The sequence below is a fragment of the Callospermophilus lateralis genome, chromosome 8, assembly GCF_048772815.1.
Source record: "Callospermophilus lateralis isolate mCalLat2 chromosome 8, mCalLat2.hap1, whole genome shotgun sequence".
NCBI classification, from domain to species: Eukaryota; Metazoa; Chordata; class Mammalia; order Rodentia; family Sciuridae; genus Callospermophilus; species Callospermophilus lateralis.
The window spans coordinates 3,101,956-3,109,855 of record NC_135312.1 but is presented as its reverse complement, the minus strand read 5'-3'; positions in this window follow the sequence as shown (position 1 = coordinate 3,109,855).

Here is a 7,900-nt window from a genome sequence, read left to right as displayed (position 1 = left end):
TCCCTGGCCCCAGGAGTGCAGTTTGTTCTCCAGCCCTGAGCGTGGGCCCCTAGGGCTGGCCCTGCCCCTGGAGGGGCGGGTGCCCAACAGCACGGGACCGGGACCGAGAGCTCAAGGCCCGCAGAGGAGCCCAGATGGGCCTACATGCTGGCTACCCTCTGGAAATGCCAGCTCCGGGGCACCCTGTGTGCTCTATTTTGGAGGGAAGATGTCAGAATTCACAAGGAAGCTTCAAGATCAGCGTCAGTGTGGGTGGGACGGTGTGTTCAAGCATCTAGAGGTCACTGGGAAGGAAGTTTCTAGCTGTGATGGACAGTGAAATCAGAGGCTTTGAGCAAAGCTCGCTCAGCCGCCTCATCTAATTGGTCAGAGGCCTGGTGAGCAAAGGTGGGGGCTCTCCCCAGCAGACAGACTCCCTGGAGATTGCAAGCCAGAAACACTCCTGGCCCCGGCCTGCTCCCAGTGGGATCCACACCCAGCACCCCTGCACCCACTGCTGCCTGAATCTCCAGCCTGCACATCTGCCCACCAGTTTTGGCCTTGCCACACCGCACAGCCACAAGAGCCAGTTTCATAAAATCACTCAGGTGCTCTATCATCTCCCTGCCCCTCTCTCCCTGCTCCTCTTTCTCTGAGTCTGTTGAATTCTATTGGTTCTCTTTCTCTGGAGAACCCTAACCAATACTGAGCGATATGGAGAACATGTTTAAAACAGGAGTATAGGGGCTGGGGATACAACTCAATCAGTAGAGAGATTGCCTCGCATGCACAAGGCCCTGGGTTCAATCCCCAGCACAGACAGTACTACCAAAAAAAAAAGCAGGAGTATAAGTTGGGCACAGTGGTCACACCTGTGGTCCCAGAGGCTTGGAGGCTGAGGCAGGAGGATCATGATTCAAGGCCAGCCTCAGCAACTTAGTGAGGCCCTATGCAACTCAGCAAGTCTTTGTCTCTAAATAAAAGAATTTAAAAAGGGGTGAGGAAGTAGCTCAGTGGTAAAGCATCTCTGGGTTCAATCCCCAGCACCTAAATAAATAAGTAAAATAAAATAAAAAATAAAAGCAGGTTACATAAAGTAAGCATAATAATTCCAACATGGTCCAGCAACAGTCCAACTGTTTTTGTATCCATAACAGCAGCGAGCTGCACGTGTTGGATTTTACATTCTGAGATGACTGTACATCCAGAAATGGGAAAAGGTGCCAATAAACACCACTAATCCCAACGCCTGAGACGGACTGGATTTCGCCCTGTGTCTGCCATGCAGGAGGCAGCTGTGCAGCTTCAGGGGTCCCTGTGCAGCGGACCCCCAGGAGGAACCAGAAGAGGCCCCTCTGCAGAGGGCTCACTGTCTTCAAGGCAGGGAACTTGCCAGAGTCTGGCTTCAGTGCACTGCTGGGCTCCTCTGGGCTCTGAATTGGACCCCAGCTGATGGCCGTGGGCGCCACGGGGTGGGGACAGCGTGGGAACTGAGCTCTTCTCCAGTTTACTCAACAACTAGCGGCTTGCTGGGGCTATAGCCTGATTCCTGTCCCCAGAGGCTCCCAGTCTCAAAGGGAAAGAGGCAAGAACCAGCAGTGACTGCAGAGAACCCATGTGAAGCCACAGCAGGGGACCCTCAGCTGTCTGGGTGGTGGGAGTGGCACCTGCCCCAGGGGCGTGGGTGCCATGGAAGGATACCTGGCCACCTGGAGGAGCTAAGAAATGTTGACTTCCCTAGTGTGTGTGGTTGTGCAAAACACACACAGTAGCCTCACAGGGTTACCAGGGAGGTGTTCCCCGGAGGGTGCTTGGGAATCTTGTTGATGGTCATGTCTCTACTGTTGTAGCAGAGGACATTGTGAATCATGTGCATAAGAAAGTTTGGTAAAACTGAAGAGGGTAGAAGGTGAACTGGGTCTATCTGTGTATTTATTTATCTTTTCGTTTTGGTGCTGGGTCTCAAAACAGGGCCTCCTGAAGGTTAAGCCCTACGGGCTGCGCCCCACCGCCCTGGTTTCTCAATTTCAGTCTTCTAGGCATCCGTGTGGAAATGCCCCCCACCGCCGGCACTGGGGATTGAACCCAGGGCGCCACACATGCGAGGCACACTGTGCACCCCCAGCCCTGGTTCCGGAAAAGGCTCCGCAGGGCGGCTGCGCAGGTCCTGCCTTGCGCTCCCTGGGTTTGCGCCTTTCTTGGCTGGCGGGGGGGACTCCCCTCCCGTTCGTTACGGAGGAGACTTCGTAAGTTTGCCCGGATCTACGTTCGAATTTTGTGCCATCCCAATACACCGCCTTTTAAAAACAAAAGAATAATGCGGACAACACTTCACAGAAAACTCTGGCTCCGTGCGGGCGATGACTACGGGGTGCTTGGGGTGCTTGCTCCGCCCTTGCACCTATTTTCTCAATTTTCCACAACCGAACAGCATTTACTTGGGATCCCGAACGCCGCCCACGCCCTGTCCTGCAGTCGCCTTGAGGCCGGGGCGGGGTGGAGCGTCCGCCCTGGGAGGAACGGCCACCTGGGCCTTGACCCCTCTCGCGGGCCCGGGCGGCGATCTCTTGGCCAACCGCCTCCTCCCCGAGAAAGGGTGGGAGCGGTGGGGAGGGTGGGAAGCTGGCTCTGGCTCTCCTTCCCCCAGGCTCCCGCGCGCTCTTTAGCCCGTCCTGGCCTCGGCCTCCCGGGGACCGCAGCTGAGCGCCAGGCCCGCTTCCCGCCGCCGACCGGTCCTCGGCGCTGCCGGGGCTGAGTCTTCGGAAGTCCCTACTTGGATCGTGTCTAAGCTGTGCCCGTTTAGCGGCAGGGACCGCACAAGGTCGCCGAGGGTCCAGCCCTGCCTGGTCCGGGGAGAGCGCACCTCTACTGCGCCTACGCCCAGTTCCAGGGGCCGCGTCTCCCTAAAGCGCCGGGCTTGGGGCGCCCTAGGGAGGAGGCGGAGGAGGGCGAGGGCCGAGGGGCGGCTTTTAACGAAAAAGAAGATGAGCCGTCAGCTAAACCGTCAGGGCTAATGCGATGGGCTGTGCGGCCGGGATCGATGCCGCCCGGGCCGGCGGGGCCGCGCTCCGCCAGGTTCCCGCCCATTGGGGGGAAATGGATTTTCGCGATTTCAGAAACAAATTCAAACCGAAGCGAGCGAGGCCCGGATGTGCTGACGCTGCGGTTCCGCGCGGAGCTGGAGCCTCGAGAGCCGCTCCGGGGAAGGAAGGGAGGGAAGGGGGAAAGGGGGTCCCCGCCCGAGATTGGGAGGCCACGTGAGCCGAGGGAGCTGCGGGGACGCGCCCAGCGAAGAAGCAGAGGAGAGCGGCTTTCAGGGAACTTGCCCCAGAAGGCCACCGCCGCGCCGCCCGCCCGCGCTCCTGGCCTGGCAGCGGGGCCCCAGACCCTCACTGGCCTCTGGCCTCGGCTCTGGCCCGGAGGAGCGCGGGGGAGGCTGAGGTCTGCGCGGAGAGGCCCGGCCCCTGCCTGGCGGCTCTCTGAGAAGCTCTCTGCGGTGGGAGCCCTCCAGGCACGGGCCGGCGGGCTGCGGCGCCCCGCTCCCAACCCAGTCCCAGAAGGCACCCCTGGGACGCACACTCTGCCCACCAGTCAGCTTAAGAACACGGAACCTCAGCAAACAAGGAGTTAAAATCTTGGGGTCCTTAGCTCAGAACATCACTCCACCAGGGTCTGGGAGCGTCCAGAAGCAGAGGGGACAGGAGGAAGGTGGCAAGGGTTCCTCTTTTGAATAGCCATCTCTCCCTTCTTGGGGCCATATTGGGCTTTTCTGTAAGATGGGTGCATAAGTAAAGGCTGGGCCTGGCACAGATCTCTTTCAGGGGACTGGGGGTTTACTGGAGAGGCAAGATGCTCAGAGGCCAGCAGCCCCCATGCCCACCTCTAGTCAGGCTATCCCTAGAATGCAAGGAGACTTTTGAAGATGTCTTCTGCATAGATAATTTCAGTCACCCCTAGCCAGCACATCAGCACCGTCTCCCCAGATTGCACATCCCAGCAGCTGCTCTCCTGGAACATGGCCACCCAGTCTTAGGGGATTGGGACTTCCAGTTTACACCCTGTGAGGCCCTGGGTAAGACCCTTCCACTGCACGGGGACTTTGAAAACTCCCAGGAGGGCACTACAGTGTGGGACTCTCTGAGGTTCTGCCTGGGAAACTCCCAGCTCAGTGACTCAATGGCAGAGGGAGAGAAGGCTTGAGCAAGAGGAGAGGGGGGTGACTGCGGGGCAGAGAACACCACCCCACCTGCCCGTCCCCAAGCCAAGGGATGCCTCAGGGACTGCGCTCTGCACTCTCTTCTTTTCCCTTTAGAAAGACACCCCAACTCAGCCTGTCCTTCCGCATACTCATGGTCAGTGCGACGTGAAGACCAACTACGATGGAATCCTCACATACAAACGGGGACACCATTCCCTCCCTGGTACTGTGGGGACTTAGTGAGACAATGCCCAGCCAAGGAAAGCATCTCTGTTAGGTGTGAGGGCTGCTCACCACTGTGAAGCCTGTGTGGCCAGCTGGGTGGTGGGGAGAGAAGGCAATCTCCAGTGGTAGAAGCAGGGAGCACAGGCCAATGGACTGGGTCCCCACTGGGGACAGGCAAGAGCAGTAGATTTATGTGCAGGAAGGATGGGGGCTTGGGTCCTGGAGGGAGAGGAAGGTGCCAGTGGTGGCTGCGGTAGCGGACCTGCTGTATTGAAGAACCTTGCCACACTGGAGCTGGCCTGCAGGGACTAGGTGGTGCCTGGGGGCCCCCAGGTGCATCCAGTCCAGCATGGCTGTCCTGGTGCCCCAGTGAGAGCAGGACTGCTGCAGGGCCCATGGGGATCTCTGAGGGGTACCAAGAAAACCAGACCTGCTAGGCAGCAAGGTCTCGGGTGGGTATAAGCTGAAGGGACGGAGCCTGTGAGCTGAGTGCCTCGCTGGTGCAGAGGTGGTGGTGGGTATTGGGTGGAGCCTGAGAGGCTGTCGCCCCCAGCAAGCCTGGAGCCCACGCTCTAGTTAGATGGCACCGCTTTCACCACTGTGGCCTACCCTCTCCGCAGATGGGCAAGCGGAGCTAGCAGAGGCGGGGTGACTTCCGAAGACATCCAGAGGGCCGGTGCGGGCAATGCACAGTTCAGGGATCTTAACGCCGCACCCATCTTTGAGGTGGTGGACCGAGACTGCGCCATCCCTCCCCCTCCCCCTCCCGCCAAAGGTCAAGACTAGAGGCTGCCTCCGCCTCCACCTGCCTGCCACCAGCTGGGCTCCTCCAGCCTCCTCCGGGCCGGGCAGACGCCGCCCTCCCGGCCCCAGCTCCTGCCCTGACTCCAGCTCCGCGCCCTGCTCTGGGGGTAGCGCGGGATCCGGACGCAGCAGCCGCACAGAGCCCGAAAGGCGAAGCGCCGGGCAGGAGAGGGGGAGCGGGAAGGGGCGAGGTGAGAAGCGAGGGCGGGGCCCGAAGGCTGAGCCAGACTCGGAGACGCCGGAGAGACGCCAGGTGAGCCAGGCTGGGGGAGGGAGGGGGCCGGGGCGCCGGCTGGGAGGGTGGGGGCAGGGCCGGAAGGACAGTGCGGTGGGGCGGGGCACCCCGGAGGGCCGCGAGCCTCGAAGGTCCCGGGAGGCCTTGGCCTTGCGCGCCAACGCCCGCGGCCCGCGCGGTGGGGGTAGGGAGCCGCTCCGCGCCCGCGGGTCGGTCGCGGCCGAGCAGGCGCCGCTGGAGCAGGCGCCGAGCGCGAGTTTCTGCTCGGTCTAGCTCCGCAGCCCGGGGAGCCCGGGCGTCCTCACCTTCATCTACCTGCTGGCAAAGCAGGCCCCGAGAGGATGCGCCCGGCTGGAGGACCCGGGCAGGGCAGGTGCGGGGCGGGTAGGAGAAGCTGCGGCCGCGATTCTCGCTGCCCAGTCGGGCGACGTGGGGTCTGGGCCGACCAGGAACAGAGCGGGCCCCGCCTGGAGCCCGCTCTTCCAGCGGCTTAAGCCGAGGAGCGTCTTGGCTCTGACCTCCTCTGGGGCCGTCCGAAGCGGGAAGAATCAGGTCCAAGAGAGGGATCAATGGGACAAAAGGGACCGTGGTCAGCGGGGACAGACGTAACGCGGCCGGAATTCTGCCACCGAGAAGAGGGAAGAGATCCGAGAGAATTCAGAGAAAAAAGTCTGGGAAGTGGAGGCCGACTAAAGCCGAAAGTCAGAGCCAGCCGCGGAGCCGGGCAGACAGAGCCCGGGACACCCGGCACCGCCAGGATCGTGCGCGCCACCAGCCTTTGCCTGGCGCCCTTCTACCTGGCTGGAGAGGCCTGGGGAGACCGCAGTTCTGGACTGGAGCGTGTCATTGTAGAGTTCTCCGGGCTGACTTCTCCTGGGGTCTCGCACCTGGACCCTGACACCCCAGGACCTGGGGCTTTTCCAGGTGGTCTGTCCTGGATGGAAACCCTTCGCCATTTGCCCTTCAGCCCTGGGCCACCCAGCCTCACCCAGCCCCGCTCAGCCCCTCTCCTTCTCCTCTCCGGTGCTGCCAACCCAAGTTCTCGCAAGGTGCGTCCAGGAAATGCCAAGAAACCAAACCCACGAACCCGGAACCAGAGAGGCCACGGCTTGGCTCAGTATCCCCAAACGCGCCTCCATCAGGATCCCACTCTGGCTGCTTAGGGACTTTAGCGGTGTAGGAGGCAGAGGGGGTGCTTGCTGACCTTTTGTGGTTATAAACCCCTTATCCATCACAGGCGATCTCAGAAGCCTGTCCTTCCAAGGTGATGCATGGAGCCCAAAACCGGGTGGGGAATCCCTGGGGAGCATCGGGACCAGTGGGGGAAGGGTGGGGACCAGCAAAGCCAAGTGGGAAAAGAGGAATATTTGAGACTGAGATAGTTTTACAGACACTGAATTAATGGGTTTTGATGTACATACTCTGGCTAAGAAAAAAAGCCAGGTGCAAACAACCCCATGAAACCCCGGTGGGGTGAAAATAACCTGGAGTAGAACAGCCCCTTTGGCGGGATGAACACGCCAGGTGCGCCGGGCCCTTATGATTCCAGGGCTGTTTTTAAAACATTTTATTATGGAAGTTTTCAAATATAAAACAAAAGTAGAGGGAGTGATTTAATGAACCCCTGTACCCAGCCCCATTCAGCAGTGATTTGCCTCTGGCCAAATTCTATTCTCCTTTTTATTTTTCCTATTTATTTTCGTTGCCATGTCTTAAAGCAAATGCAGACATCACTTCATTTCACCAGTAAATACATAAATCATAAATGCATTTTTAACTCCTAAAAATAGCAATCTGGCTATAAATCACAACTCCCAATACATCCACAGCCTGGTCTAACACTCAGAAGCTGGGACTTTGATGGTGGAATTACAACTCTTTTCTGTTTGACTTTACTGCAATCCAGATAGTAACAAGCATTGTGACTTTTGTATTTTACAGACACACACACAAACACACACACACACACACAAATGAACAAACACGGAGGCCAAGGGCTACAGAAGCCAGCAGAGGCCGGGCAGCAGCTGCTGCCAGGCTGTGCGAGAGAGTGCAAGCTGAACCACCCTGCAGGTCTCCCTCTTCCCTCTGCCCCTTGGTCCCACTGCCAGTTGGAGTTGGGAGCTCAGCACTGTGAGCAGGGGTAGCCCGCTCTCCAGTCTCACCACAACACTGACCTAGGGAGCTGTAGGAACCCGGCACCCAGCAGTACTCGTGGCTCACAGGCTGAGCAGGGAGGACCTCAGTTTCTAGCAGGCACGCAGCTTGGTGGATGTCTGCTCTGGCCACCAAAGGGGTGGTGTGGAGAGGGAATCATAGGAAGACTGGAACAGGCAGGAAGGGACAGCAGGATTTGGCAGGATGAGGAGAAGTTTCAGGGAGTGGAGGGGAGCCCAGAGAGGGTCAAGGCTTTGGCCAGGCAGCTGGTCTCCATGGCGGCTTCCCTGCCCAGAATCCAT